A 16,319-nucleotide genomic window follows, 5' to 3' on the forward strand; every position below is an offset into this window, starting at 1 on the left:
GGCGGAGAATGAGTGAGAAGCTGTGTGGGACTCAGCTGCCAGCTGGGGTTAAACCACAATAGCTTAGTAGTGGTTTAAACATTTATATGCTGATAGGAATCAGGTTTGGGAATACTGTAGCTTAGAAGGTAGGAAGGCCAATGGGTATTTAAGGCTGAACATGAGGTAATCAGACATCTTGACCCTACCTCCTCTTGGAATTTCTATCTGAACACTGCTGGAATCCAGGAGCTGGTAGCTGTATGTGTGCTTTTCTGTATCTTTTTTGCCTTTCTTTCTCTTTCTTACTCTTCTAATTCCTTTTTCTTGGAACTTTTGAGTAACTTAAAATTGAACAGGCTGGCTCAGAGTTCTTTAATTTGCATGGACCAAGTTAACTCTTTGAGATGTGTTGTATGTTAATTGAATGTTGCACTAAAACTTTTGCCAAAGTTTCTCAATTTTCTAAAGTTGCCAGTAAAGTCTTTTACATTGTTTTGATCTCTTGAAGATATCTTGTCTAACTCAGAGTATGTGAACAACTGTGAGGCCTGTCAAGGACCTCGCCAAGCGAGTTGTTTGGGGCCTTACACCAGTTCTCATGGGGTTTGGCTGCTCAGCTGTGCTGTGTGCCATGTTAGCTCTGTATCAACTGGCATTTTTAACAGCTACACACCATTCAACCATCTCAAGTCCCTCTTCTGCCAGGTCATCTGACAAGTTTAATACTTTCACCTTCCTCTGCTGTTATCCTTGGCCTTTCATTCTCTGTCTCCTCCTTTACCTTTTTCTTACTTCACAAACACATTTGAAAAGTCCTACAGGTTGTTCCAAAGGCCTCCCTTGCCTCATTCAAACCAGGAGTTTGGTCTTTCTTTATCTCAGTAGGTCAGTACATTTCAGGAACAGGTGAAAAACTTGTGTTTGGCAGTGCAAGGCTCCACGGAAAAAATACAGCCAAAGTGTTGTTTCACTGTTCCTTTGCCGTCTTCTTCACTGTGATTTAGAGGAGACTTGAGACAGTGATAGATAAATGTACTATCAAAAATTGTTCTGAAATTATATATACTGAAAACTCAGAAACTTTTTGTGAGGTTCATGATTCCTTTGTGATCCAAAAGGTATTTTGTAGAAAACAAATCCTTGCCCTGTGCAGTGCTCTGGTCTTGAGTGTTTCTGTGATGGGGCTTATGGTGTGTTGGGATGTCCCACGAAAGCCAGGTACATAGCCCTGCAGGAGAAGCAATGGCTAGGTTAGAAATATAATGCAGGGGAGATGCAGGGACTGATTTGATTCCAGGGAGTGAAGGGAGAATAAGGTGGGTTTTCTCTTTAATTAAATACTTCTAGATATTATGGGCAATTATAAAACACACTTAATACAATTAATTATGGAATTTCCTTAATTCCTTGGTGGACATTTTAGATATTGTGGACATATTTTGGCATCCTTTGTAAATACAGGATGCATAGTGCTAGCAGGTCTCATGTTGAGTATCCTGAAATTATCTTAAAGGCAATGAAATGTTAGAGTTTGTGTTAGAGTAGTGTGGCAGGTCAGCTGAACTGAATGGTACTAGACCTTTACACTTATTTCTCCAACTCTGGCTGTTCTGGCTTTGTCCCTTGCTTTCCCAGATTCTCACCACTAGAGCTGGGGGGAGATTGCTGTCTTTTTTCTCAGCTTGCAAGAGGCAGACTTTCACTCTCCAGAAATAAAGGAGAAAAGTCAGAATAAAACCAAACTGAGGTGGCACACATAGAAGAATGTGTAAGTGTTCACATTCAGTCATTTTCACTAGGGTGCTAATTCTGATATTCTAGTAATAAAACAGAGTGAAATAAGGAACATATAGTCTTTCCCTTTGGGAATCCTTAGGAAATTCTTCTGGCACATTTGAGTTTTGAAATCAGCATACCAACCCCAGGCAGAGAACAGTTTTTACTATCTTCCTGAAATGTTGCCGACAGGACAAGTGTTCTCAGGGGAAGGAAGCTGGCTGGTGTTGGAGCAGGAGGATAGTGTGCCATCTCCCATTTCTGCAAAGTCTTGTCAGGCGTCAGCTATCTGGTGCACTCTTTCAGGAGAAATCATCAATCTTGTTTCTTGGCTCTTCTTGTCTGTCATCAAGATCTCTTCTGTTGGCCGTGGCTAAAAGCGTGGATCTGAATGAGTGCACCACGCCAACAATCCTGTCCAATTTCAGAGCTGGGAGACATGACAGGAGTCTTGCCAAGAGAGCTGTTTGCCTCAAGTGGTGTTGTTGGTCCCTTTCAAATCCTTGATCATCATTTTATTCTGTAATGTCACTCACATCTGCAGCCTTAAACAAGCATTACAGCATCAATACCACCAAGGGTACCAGCTTATGTGTCCATACAGGATTGTCTGCATCATCACTTTATCCCAGGGGCAGGCATCTGTTGTGTGTGATGGCCAGGAGCAGCTGATAAACTCCAGAAGGATTTGCCAGTGTGTGCCTGTTGACTCCTAGACTGTGCAGCTTGGCCATATCACAACTTTATGGTGGAACCACACCACGAGTGGTAACATGCTCACATTTCTCCTCCACCCCTCCCCTCTTCCTGTGAAACAGCAGGTGGTGCCAAGCCCTGAAGCAAGAGGCAGCTGCAGAACAGCAGGCCTTTACAAATGGCTAGCCAGTCCTTGACTACACTCCCGTGATGCCCCTGTGGATGGAGCAGGTTTGCATATCCCTCTGAGACAGGACATCACCTTGGGCAGCAGTGGGATTTAGTGCTGGACTCTTGGACAGGGGCGTAATGGGACAAGATGTTGTATCTGGCTCCCTCTGTCTTTCATAGGACTTGGACTACAGTCCTACATCAGATCTATTGCCAGAGTCACTGTGGTGTGGGAAGTTCATCTACCATTCACCAGGATTCTGATAGTTTTCTTGCACTGTCTTTCCTCAAGAACTCTCTTTAAATCTCCTCTATATGCCACTTTTTTCCAAATGGAAAGCCTTTACTAGCTTTTGAATGTCCAGATGTGCAGATTCATTTTCCTGGTTTGGGAGTAAGAGGTTCAAGGCGTCTTAAGCATTTTGGTATGTATGTCTGGAAATTGAATCCACTTCCTTTTACAGTTAACTATTGCTTGGCAAAAAGGTATATATATATAAATTTGTTGGTGAAGCAGAACACAATACTATGGTCACAGATTTATGCTAGTGGTGAGAAGCACATAATAACGCTCTTTTTGCAAACTTGTAGATAGTTTTGAACTTTCAGAACTTTTGCTTATGTTGTTCTTCACCTCTGCCATTGAGACGTTCATCCTGTATATTTAAGGACAGAAACTCATGCAAACTCTGGTTTTGTTTTAGGTTCCTAGTGAAAGAAGCTAATACTAGAAAAAAATTGTGGTGAGTAGTTATAGTATTGTCACAGCAACTTGTGCTTTTCATATGTTCCAAGCAATTCAACTAAGAGAAACAGATTTCTGACAAATAGGCAAAATGACAGGGTGCATCCCATTTCCCTCTTCCTCTCCTGTTCGAGCAGGATTTGCTAATGTTATTCACATTCTTGTAACTTTTAAGGACAGAGATAGTGAGGGACAGTGAACAATGTTGGCTTAAATTTTTGTTCTAGTTGTAATGCTGTTCTGTGGAACCTTTGGGGGAAATATGCTCCTAGAAATTTCAGTACAGTAATTTGTGAAATTCCATTTGAGATTTCTATTTTTTGACTGATAATTATTTATAACTAATTTATGTTGTGTCATGTCATCAGTTATTTGAACAGGAATTATGCCATTTGATGGTTTGTTGTGATTCCCAGATATGGCTGAACTAAAAAGTGGAATACTACATATGCTGTTGTATCTGAATTGCACTTGCTTGCTTTCTTTCCTGTTTTCATTTGATTGTTGGAATCTGGGAGTGCTTAAACCTTTTCCTGCCTATTATTTTACAAAAAGGGTGACACAAGCAAGTCAACTTAAAAGCCAGGACGTTTCAGAAGGAATAATCCTCCTCAACTGTGCATTTCTGAATCTTACCTTTGTCCTTATGTACATTATGGATTTCATAACTTGCCTTGAAAGTTTTAAATTTTGAAAGTCTTGAGAGAGAGAAAGGTAGTAGAAAATCAGTGGGTTTCCCCCTCCCCCCAGATCTGAGAGTAGTACTTCCCTTTAGGATTCAGGGAAATAATTTCAGGTAAGAGTTTATCTAATAGTTGGGTTTGTTCAGTCATTAGATGATAGAAGTTTTCAACCAAATGTAATTAAAGCACACAGTTTTTGTATGGTCAAGTGCAGCTCTTTGTGCTCTGCCAGAGCTTCAGTTGTGATGACTGCTGTGGAGCGTATGTCTTCTTTTGGTGCTAATTCAAGTGACCAGAAATGTACATTAAAATGGGGTGTTCTCTGAAATGCTGTTGCAGCTGTAGCCTTGTAGCCAGCTGGTGTCTACTAACAAATCCCAACCTGAAGTTTTTAGTGTTTTGTGCTGAATAGAAGTGCTTTAGCAGGACTTATTTGTGCTTATTTGTAAGACTTAGATTTGTATTCCAGTCCTGAAGGTGGTATCACATAGGATGCTGGTGAGAAACCTGTCTCTCCTCAAATGTGATAAGATGCTAAGCATGGTTAAAAATTATTATCTCCCTTTTAGCCTGCTTTGATTTGTGGCAGAAGACCCCAAATGGATGTTGAATACTTACAAGTTTGACTAAGAAAAATAGAGAAGGTGGTTTAGGTTAGTAGTTTAGATAAGTCTCCCTCTTGAGGTTGTACAAATTGTGCAGGCAAATTGCTGGTGCCAAGGGTGGCAGTGCTGTACTACAGCACAGTACTTGATGTCAAGTGTGTTCAAATGGCAAACTAAGTTAGGCATGCTAAAATGTCTCCTATTTCCAGAGTATATGCCCTATTTTGAGATGAGCAGATACTGGTGAATATGAAGAAGGAAAAATAGTCAGTTACATTAGTTTTTGTGATGTTATTTGGTTTTGTTTTGGGGTTTGGGGTTTTTGGTTTTGTTTGTTTGTTTTGGGGATTTTTGGGTTTTTTTAGCTTTCTGCAATCCTGTGAAAACAGGATGAGAGGAAAATTTTTGAATTTTTTATTGAGTTTGCTGCAAGTGACATGAGATGTTTTGCCTTTTTTCTTACACTGGTTTTTAAAGCTTTCCTTTGAAAAACAGGACAGGTAGATTTTGCAACATAAACGATGCACCGTGTGACCTCACTGGTGACAGAATAGAGGGAAGAAATTGAAGAGCTCTCTAGACAAAAAAGTATAGGTGTGTCTTTTATGAAGTAACTCTAGCTTTTGTTATCTAGCCTTAGTCTGAATTGTCTGGTAATGGCTTCTGAACATTGGGTACTATAAAGGAGGGGAAGGCTGAAGTTGTCTTTGTGATGGGGTAGCAGATGGCTTAGCAGGAACAGGCCAGAGTTATTGGGCTGGCTCTTGCTTGCAGGGAACTAACTGACTGGGAAGTTCTTGGAAATAGGAACACTACATTTCTTGAGGAAACTATTCTTGCATGGCTTGAGGGGTTATAGAGATGCCGTAAGTGTAATTGTGGATCCTGTTTACTTCCTGATGCTATTTTTCAAAAGGTTGGTTTCCTCTTTCTCCTCCTTGGCTGGTGTTTCATAAGTGAATCTCCCTCTTCATCATGATGTTGTCCGGACCAACATGCAAACAAAACTTAACAAACTTCAGCTTTGTTTACCTGGCCTACTACAAATGTCCTATTTGATGTGGACTTAACTTGTATTGGAGGAAAAGGTAGGTGTTGATTACAGTCATTGAACTTACCTTGTTTTAGAGAAATACCATGTTATGTTCCATTAAGAAGGATCATCGTGGTGATCAAAGTTCCATGGATCGTGTGGAGTCAGAAGGGGAAAATGAGTAGAGAAGAAGGTAAGGAGGCCTCTATTCAGCACAGACAACAAGTCTGAGTCATTTAAAATTGATTGGATGACAAGGGTGGTTATGCTGTGTTACTGAACTTCCATTTTTTATTTGGAGAAATAATTTCAGGTAGAATCTTATCTAATAGTTGGGTTTGTAATGGAAAGTAATGGAACTGCTTTCCATTGGAACTACATTGGAGGGAACTCCAGTCTCTTAAGCAACTTTTTTACCCACTATTGAAAGTAGAATCTGGTCCACCTTCTACGCATCTACCACCAGTTGTTCTCTACAGGTACTCCAGCTAGGAAAGGGAGTGTCTCCTTGTCTCTTTTTCTTCCAGTATTAACGGACCATGGACAGGAAACTAGCCACATGCTCTTTCCTGTGCATTCCTTTTGCTGGGAAATCATAATCTGTGGTGGGGAGACAGATGGCACATAACAACCAAAGCCTCAAACACAGAAGCAGGAATACTCTACAGATCTGAAAAGAGCAGCCCGTGATTGTGTCATTTCATGCGTCGTGCTTCTTTTGCTTAGCTGTGAACGTTGGCCAGGAGACGGCTTCGTTTCACACCCGAACCTCCTCTGCTGCAGATGGAAGTGTGCAGCCACCCCCTAAAGTCCTGCTCCTGAGCATGCATTACTTCTGCCTGCAGAGTGTACCTGCTGTTCTTACAATTCATCATCCATCTTCTTCTCTGGGTGGGCAGGGAAGAGAAGGATTAAAGCAGTGAAAGCATGGAGAAGAGCAAGGGAGAATGGTTTGGGAAAAAAGTGATCGAAGCTGTTTAGGGGACAAGTGAGTAGAGCCATTTCCTTTAAGGCCATACTTAATCACTACATCTGCTATGGAAGGGCCCATCCCCTCTATACAGATGAGGTGCAGGGTTTTTGAGATTATCCTCTCTAGGGCAAACGGCTGCACCGAGACACTGCCAGTTGTGCACAGGCCATGGGCAGGTGACAGACTGACTGCGAGGTTTCAGAAATTCCTTTTTCATCCTGTTTAAGTGCTTCAATAACATATTAAAAGCTTTCCCATTATTGTTGTCTGCAAAGCAAGTCCATTTATTCTGGTCCTTTCCTCAGTAAAGACAAGTAATCACCATTCCATTCTAAGTCCTAATGTAGGACTTAAGTTTCTTCTGGAAAAGAGGAAAAAAAAACCCAAAAAACCTAAAAACAGTCTCCTGTCTTTTTCCAGACCTCATTGTCTCTACAGCTCTCATCATTCTTGCTGCCCTACTTGGGTTCACTTTTGGGTGGTCTTGTATTTAAAACTAGACATCGCTTCAGTTCACCAGTAGCCTCTTCCCCGAAAGCAGCACTCCCACATGGCTGGACCAAAATAGGCTGATGCTTGTCCAGCATGGCTCATTTTTTTCAGTGGAAAGGTAGGTAAGATCTGACCAACATGGCAGTTTACTTCTGTTTTCCTGGAGAATATGTGGGCCAGGGAACACAAAGATTCCAAAAATCTAATAAATATAGAAATTAAGTGCCCCTATCCATCTTTAATAAAGCCTTATAAAGTTACCCAGTGGATACTTTGCAGACTTCTAAAAATCTTTTTTGCTACATTCCAATATTTGGAGAGAAGGCAAAGTACATGTTTTGTCCCAAAATAGAACTCAACTCTGTATGTCATTTCTGTTTCTTCAAAGGTTATAGAGAGCTTTTCAAAATAACCTGTGATTTTTTTTTTTTTTTACATAAAAAGACTCTTCAAGGTAAGTGTCGTGGGGACAGGACATTTTCATGCTTATTATCCCAAATCGTGGTTTCTGTCCCCTGCTCCGTTTGTTGTGTCTATCGTTTTTGTCCTTCCCCCCCCCCCTGCCTTGGGGCTGGGCTTTTTGCATGCTTGCTTGGCCGGCTGGCTGCTTGCTTGCTCTTCTAGCTTTGCTTCTCTTTCTTTTTTTCTTGCTTTTTTAGCTCGCTTGTTTTTTTCGCCATTTTTCTTTTTCCCCTCCTTTCCCCGGTTTCTGTTGTTCCCTTCCTTCCCCTTCCCCCCCCCCCCCCTTTCCCCCCCCGAAGATATCGGACCGGCACCGGGCAAGGGGCTCTGTCCGGGGTCTGCAAGAGAAGCTTCGTACCCTCCGCAGCGAAGAGAGAAACGGCTCGACCCCTTGGACTGGTGAAACATCTGTTGCCATCTCGGGCTATTTCTCTTGTGCTGGGAGTGTTTTTTTGTTGTTCTTTAATAAACAAGCTTTTTCCACTTCCCCTCTGAAGAAATTCTTCCCGAACCCAGTGGTGGGGAGGGGGGAAGGTGCGGAGGGTTTTGTTTCCTATAAGGGGCTCCTTTGGAGATATTTTCCCTAATTTGTCCTAAACCAGTTCAAATAATTTGGTGGCCCGTACGGGGAAAAGGACAAAGTGGAAAAAGCTTTACTCTAATAATATTTTTTTTTTTTTTGGCTTTAACTGTTTGTGGGAATATTGGTATGTCTCCTTTTAATGTTGTAATGTCATTTGGAGTGAAAGCCTGCCTCTATCTCTGGTCATTAGGGTTCTTTGAAGTTTTCATAGCTTTATGGTCACTGGGGTTATTTTCTTATCCAGAAATAGCTCCGGTATTGTCCCTAATACGTAGCTTTTGTAGCAGAGGGGCACTAACCAGAATATTCATCGGGCTGGGCTTGGGTGTGATATTTTGCAAGGGGCTTATAAAAATGTTGTTATCGGTTCCAGGAATGTATAATTCGTGGTCGCGGCTGTGTGTTAAATTTGTTATGGGGGAGGAGGTTATTCAGCCTTTGTTTTCCTTTTCCTCCTCCGAATTGTTTACATTTCTATTAGAAAATGATCACTTCTCCCTGACTGCCAAGGACACCATCTTTCTGTTATTTAATTTAACAACCTTGCTCTATACTGTCTACAGTTTATATAAGATGAAGGCTGAAATTTCTAGAGGGGCTGGTGAGACCCCTGATTTAGGGGTACAACCAAGGGTAAAAAGTCCTGAGTGGTGTGGGAAATGGGAGGATATGGGCCAAATTTTAAAGGAGTTTTCTGATCCGGTAGACTGGGACTTTCCATCTGAACAAATTCAGAACCCGGCTGAGGTGGCGAAGTACCTGAAAGGGAAATGCCAGGATAACCCTAAGGAGAAAAGGATCCTTGAAGTGAGCTGGGCCCTGGCATATGCTTATCGTACCCTGCTAGATACTGTAGGGCAGCAGACAGAGGCAGGGGGGCAGGGAGATAAATCAGCAGCTATCCCAGTTACTCAGGCTGCAGCTAACACCCCAGGCTCGAAGCCAGCAGTTAAATCAGACAGTGAGCCTCAGCCAAGGGCTGTTGCTACTAGTACAAGAAGTGGAAAGTGTACAGATAAGACTGACCGACCAGTGGAGGATGATGATGATTACGATGCAGGAGAAGGACCCTCAACACCTCCTGACATAAAATCAGGAGTCAGAGCAACTGGCACAAGATCAGAGGCCACTATTGATTCCTTCTCCCTGAAGGACCTTCGAGGCCTAAGGAAGGATTATCGGCGACAGCCCGACGAATCTATAATTAGTTGGCTGGTCCGCCTTTGGGATGCGGCAGGGGAGGCTACCATTCTGGATGGCACTGAAGCAAGGCATTTGGGATCCCTGTCACATGATCCCGTCATCGACCAAGGCATGATGAGGGGGGCTAGCCCTCACAGCCTCTGGGAACGGGTCCTGGACAGCGTGGCACAGAGATATCTGTGTGCCGATGACCTCTATGTTCAGCAGACACGATGGAAGACCATAGAACAGGGGATCCAACGCCTGAGGGAGATGGCAGTGGTGGAGATCATTTTTTCAGACGATGTAACAACTAGGAATCCAGACTTTGTACCATGCACACCTGTAATGTGGAGGAAACTGGTGCGACTTGGGCCACCTGAATATGCTTCTGCGCTAGCAATAATGAAGCGGGAGGAGGTATACGAGACTGTACTCGATATGGCGAAGAAACTTCGGGCATATGCGGATGCTGTACATGGCCCGACTCATGCCAGAATTGCAGCTGTGGAAACACGACTGCAGGAACTAGAAGACAAAATAGAGAAAAGCAGCAAGAAACTCAGGGAAGAGATTAAGGAAGACCTCCTCCAAATTTCAGCTGTACAAATTAGAGGCCCTGGTACCCAACGCAGACGTTCCCTTGTTGGGGAGAGAAGGTACACCCCACGAGCTGAGTTGTGGTTCTTCTTACGTGAGTCTGGAGAAAACATGAGGAAATGGGATGGGAAGCCTACTGCTGCTCTGGCACAACGAGTGCGTGAATTGAAGGAAGGTAAGAAAAGGAAAGCAGCCCCAGTTGCCCGTAGCCGAACAGCCAGGTATGATGATGATGATGACATGTCTGATCCCCTCGAGGGAACCTCCAAGACATATGCCCCAGGAAAGAAGGATAAACAGGCGTAGAGGTGCCCTGCCTCTAGCCAGGTAGAGGCATGGGAAAACCGTATCTTTTGGACGGTGTGGATCCGATGGCCTGGCACATCAGAACCACAAAAATATGACGCTTTAGTGGATACTGGTGCACAGTGTACTCTAATACCATCGGGACATGTGGGGGCCGAACCTGTTTCCATTGCTGGTGTGACAGGGGGATCACAACAACTGACCCTGGTGGAAGCTGAGGTGAGCCTGACTGGGAAGGAGTGGAAGAAACATCCTATAGTGACTGGCCCAGGGGCTCCGTGTATTCTGGGCATAGACTTCCTCCGGAACGGTTATTACAAAGACCCAAAGGGACTCAGATGGGCTTTTGGCATAGCTGCTGTAGAGGCAGAGAACGTTAAGCAATTGAACACCTTGCCTGGACTGACAGAAAACCCATCTGCAGTAGGACTCCTGAGGGTAGAAGAGCAGCTCGTGCCAATTGCGACCTCAACAGTGCATCGCCGGCAGTATAGAACGAATCGAGATGCCGTGATCCCCATCCACAAAATGATTCGTGAGCTGGAGAGCCAAGGGGTGGTTAGCAAAACCCACTCACCCTTCAACAGCCCCATCTGGCCTGTGCGTAAATCTGAAGGGGAATGGAGATTGACGGTGGACTATCGTGCCTTGAATGAAGTGACACCACCACTGAGCGCTGCTGTGCCGGACATGCTGGAACTCCAGTACGAGCTGGAGTCCAAGGCAGCGAAGTGGTATGCCACTATTGATATTGCTAATGCATTTTTCTCCATTCCTCTGGCAGCAGAATGCAGGCCTCAGTTTGCTTTCACCTGGAGGGGCGTGCAGTACACCTGGAACCGACTGCCCCAGGGGTGGAAACACAGTCCCACTATCTGCCATGGACTGATCCAAACTGCATTAGAGGAGGGTGAGGCTCCAGAACATCTGCAATACATCGATGATATCATTGTGTGGGGGAAAACGGCAACAGAAGTGTTTGAGAAAGGAGAGAAAATAATCCAGATTCTCCTGAAAGCTGGCTTTGCCATCAAGAAGAGCAAAGTCAAGGGACCTGCTCGAGAGATACAGTTCCTTGGAGTGAAGTGGCAAGATGGACGGCGTCAGATTCCCACCGATGTCATCAATAAGATCACAGCTATGTCCCCACCAACCAGCAAAAAGGAAACACAAGCTTTCCTAGGCGCCATAGGGTTTTGGAGAATGCACATTCCGGAGTATAGCCAGATTGTGAGCCCTCTCTACCTGGTCACCCGCAAGAAGAACGATTTCCACTGGGGCCCTGAACAGCAGCAAGCCTTTGCCCAGATCAAGCAGGAGATTGCTCATGCTGTAGCCCTTGGCCCAGTCAGGACAGGACCAGATGTGAAGAACGTGCTCTACACTGCAGCCGGGAACCATGGCCTGTCCTGGAGCCTTTGGCAGAAGGTGCCTGGTGAGACTCGAGGCCGACCATTAGGATTCTGGAGTCGAAGCTATAGAGGGTCTGAAGCCAGCTACACTCCTACAGAGAAGGAAATTTTGGCAGCCTATGAAGGAGTCCAAGCCGCCTCGGAGGTGATTGGCACGGAGGCACAACTCCTCCTGGCACCCCGACTACCAGTGCTGGGGTGGATGTTCAGAGGAAAGACTCCCTCTACCCACCATGCCACCAGTGCAACATGGAGCAAGTGGATTGCTCTCATCACACAGCGCGCCCGTATTGGAAACCTGAATCGACCTGGGATTCTGGAAGTAATTACAAACTGGCCTGAAGGTGAGAATTTTGGTCTCGCTGATGAAGAAGAACAAGAAGTGACACGAGCGGAAGAAGCACCACCATACAACCAACTGCCGGCAGAAGAAACACGGTATGCTCTTTTTACTGATGGTTCTTGCCGCATTGTGGGAATGAAACGGAAGTGGAAAGCAGCTGTATGGAGCCCCACACGACAGGTCGCAGAAGCCACTGAAGGAGAGGGTGGATCAAGCCAACTTGCTGAACTTAAGGCCGTTCAGCTGGCTCTGGACATTGCTGAAAGGGAGAAGTGGCCAAAGCTCTACCTCTACACTGATTCGTGGATGGTAGCCAATGCGCTGTGGGGCTGGCTGGAGAGATGGAAAGGGGCTAACTGGCAGCGTAGAGGAAAGCCAATTTGGGCTGCTGAAGAATGGAAAGATATTGCCACCAGGTTAGAGAAACTACCTGTGAAGGTTCGCCACGTAGATGCCCATGTCCCCAGAAGCAGAGCTAATGAAGAGCAGCAAAACAATCATCAGGTAGATCAGGCTGCAAGGATAGGGGTGTCAAAGATAGACCTAGATTGGGAACACAAGGGAGAGTTATTCCTAGCTCGATGGGCCCATGATGCCTCAGGCCATCAGGGTAGAGATGCCACCTACAAGTGGGCACGAGACCGAGGGGTGGATTTAACCATGGACAGTGTTTCTCAGGTTATCCATGACTGTGAGACGTGTGCTGCCATCAAACAGGCCAAGCGAGTGAAGCCCCTATGGTACGGTGGGCGGTGGTCCAAATACAAGTATGGGGAGGCCTGGCAGATTGATTACATCACACTGCCTCAAACCCGCCAAGGCAAGCGCTACGTGCTCACAATGGTAGAAGCCACCACAGGATGGTTGGAAACCTACCCTGTGTCTCATGCTACCGCCCGTAACACCATCCTGGGCCTTGAAAAGCAGGTCCTTTGGAGGCATGGTACCCCTGAGAGGATTGAGTCAGACAATGGGACTCATTTTAAAAATAATCTTATTAACACCTGGGCTAGGGAACATGGAATTGAGTGGGTATACCACATCCCCTACCATGCACCAGCTGCAGGTAAAGTGGAGAGATGCAATGGATTGTTAAAGACCACCTTGAAGGCATTGGGTGGGGGGTCTCTCAAGAACTGGGAGCAGCATTTAGCCAGGGCCACCTGGTTAGTTAACACTCGAGGTTCCACCAACCGAGCAGGTCCTGCCCAGTCTGAGTCCCTCAATATAGTAGATGGAGATAAAGTCCCAGTGGCCCATGTCAGAGGTTTGTTGGGGAAGACAGTATGGATTAATCCTGCCTCGAGTACAGGCAAACCCATTCGTGGGATTGTCTTTGCTCAAGGACCAGGTTATACCTGGTGGATAATGCAGAAAGATGGGACAACCCGTTGCGTACCTCAGGGAGATCTGATTGTGGGATGATATCATTGTTTGTTAAGCGTGACCACCATTGTCTGTACATTAGATCATACAGACATGAAACAGAAGGAAATATGAAAGTGTCGAAGGTCTGAGCAAGTAAGAATGAAAGAAAACGTGTAAGTGTGGAAGGTTGGAGCAAGTGAGAAGAAAGTTTACGTTGTTCAATAACATGTTCACGATATGGGATAAGGGGTGGAATGTCGTGGGGACAGGACATTTTCATGCTTATTATCCCAAATCGTGGTTTCTGTCCCCTGCTCCGTTTGTTGTGTCTATCGTTTTTGTCCTTCCCCCCCCCCCTGCCTTGGGGCTGGGCTTTTTGCATGCTTGCTTGGCCGGCTGGCTGCTTGCTTGCTCTTCTAGCTTTGCTTCTCTTTCTTTTTTTCTTGCTTTTTTAGCTCGCTTGTTTTTTTCGCCATTTTTCTTTTTCCCCTCCTTTCCCCGGTTTCTGTTGTTCCCTTCCTTCCCCTTCCCCCCCCCCCCCCTTTCCCCCCCCGAAGATATCGGACCGGCACCGGGCAAGGGGCTCTGTCCGGGGTCTGCAAGAGAAGCTTCGTACCCTCCGCAGCGAAGAGAGAAACGGCTCGACCCCTTGGACTGGTGAAACATCTGTTGCCATCTCGGGCTATTTCTCTTGTGCTGGGAGTGTTTTTTTGTTGTTCTTTAATAAACAAGCTTTTTCCACTTCCCCTCTGAAGAAATTCTTCCCGAACCCAGTGGTGGGGAGGGGGGAAGGTGCGGAGGGTTTTGTTTCCTATAAGGGGCTCCTTTGGAGATATTTTCCCTAATTTGTCCTAAACCAGTTCAGTAAGATACAACAACTCTTTTAGAATTAGACAGCCCCAAGCTGCTCATTGTTTTGTGTTAATTCTTGTTTCTTCCTTATATGAGGGGCTAATACACCAAAGAGTGACAAGATTAATTAAAACAGCGTGGCAAAGCTGTTTAGGGTAGGGGACGTGCACTGGAATACCCTTAGCCATATTTGAATGAAGAGCTTTGCAGATTGTGTCACTGGTGGCAGTCATGGTCAGGACATTTTCTAGCCTTAGCAGTGCCAGCCTTGTGCAATAGTATTCCCCACAGATTTAAGGATGACAAGTCTCAGCAGGAAGAAAAAATTAAGCAATGGTGATTTCTGGTGGTGTTCTGCAGCAATTTGGAAGCTTTCCACCTTTAAGGCTCCATTTCCCAGTATGGAGAAAGACTGTGGCTGGAGTTGGTACTTCTCAGTGTTGTCACTGGTAGTCTTACTTTCACTAATGATGTTGGGAAGGGGAAGCAGGAGTGAGAGATATTCACTGTGCATGGCAAAAGGCAGACCTGTAAGACTTGTACTACATTCTTACTGCCTGTTTTCAAAATGTAGCTACAGCACGAGACGTGTCCCTGAGCAGATTGCAGAGACACACATTAACCAGCTGTTGAAACCTGCAGGCTGCTATCAGCATCTCTACTTGTGTCTTCCTCCTCAACTGACCTCTGTGTTGTGGTGATTTTTCTCTATGACATGTGCCATCTTTCCTAAACTCTTCACAAAAGCCATGTAGAAACTGAAATCGTTGATAGAAAAGAGCTCTTTTCCCTTCCAGTAGCTGACTTGCTTCTTGTGATCATCTGTGGACGAAGGACAGATGGCTCAGGTCTTTGCATAGGAAAAGGAGTGGACTGTTCCTCTGCTAGTCCCAGGAAGGTCTCCTCCCACTGCAGTGAGACAAAGAAAAGAGGCAGCATCCCCAGCAGTCCCTCTTGCATGCCAACTGGAACGCTGTCCTTTCTGAGTCACCCACCGCTAAGGCTCTGAGAGCTCTCTTCACATCCCTCTTATCTTCTAGTCCAGCCCTGACAGACAGTGTGGAAAGAATGTAAGTGGTGTCATTCCAGAAGTCATCCCCCGCTGTCCTCATAGCCAGCGGAGAGGGTTTGAGGCACGGACTGTGCTCCTTTTCATCTCTACTGGGCCTCCTTCATCCCGGCCTTCAGGCTTGTCCCATGGGGAGCAGAGTATTCCTGCTATGCAGGAAGAACAAGGCAACTGCTACGAGCCACTTGCCAGCAGAACTTCTATGCACTGAAGATTCATTTTCTGAGTCTGTTCTTTACTCTTTTCCTGTCTACCATTTGGGTTAAAACCAAGTATTTTTAAAGCACAAATGGATCATCACCTCACCATTTTGAGCATAGCTAATGACATTCATACATGCTCTGTGGACTTAGTGCTGAAGTTAGCTTTGCCAGCTTTTCAATTTGGTTTGTTTGGTTATATTTCGATAATAAAGAGTACATTATAGAGCAAACAAATGAAGATATATATGGAAAAGTGAGAATCTTATCAATGTATATAATTACCTGAGGAGGGGCTGCAAAGAATAACCAGGCTCTCTTCATTGGTATCCAGTGCCAGAATCAGAGGCAATGGGCACCATCTCAAACATAAGAGGTTCCTTCTAAACATCAAGAAACACTTTTTAACTTTTAAACACTTTTAAACATTTTTTAAAGGTGACTGAGCACTGTCACAGGTTGCTCAGAGAAGCTGTGGCGTGTACCTCCTTAGAGATATTCAGGAGCCACCTGAAAGTAGATCTGGGTAAGAGTTTCTGGGTGACCGTGGTTGAGGAGGGGACTTGGCTCAGACAACCTCCAGGGGCTGTTTTCCCTCCTCAGCCTCTCTGTGATCTGCTGTGATTTATGATTCTGTGAAAAAGACACAATAAAACTTGTTTAAAATTTACAATACTCACTCAAAGTCAATTTTTTTCTGTCACTACAATAGATTATTGGCAGAATCATGGTTTAAAAGTGTCTTTTATTTCAGTTAAGTATAACTTGTATATTCTCTAAGGAATA

This window comes from Passer domesticus, chromosome 1 (genome assembly GCF_036417665.1).
Source record: "Passer domesticus isolate bPasDom1 chromosome 1, bPasDom1.hap1, whole genome shotgun sequence".
NCBI classification, from domain to species: Eukaryota; Metazoa; Chordata; class Aves; order Passeriformes; family Passeridae; genus Passer; species Passer domesticus.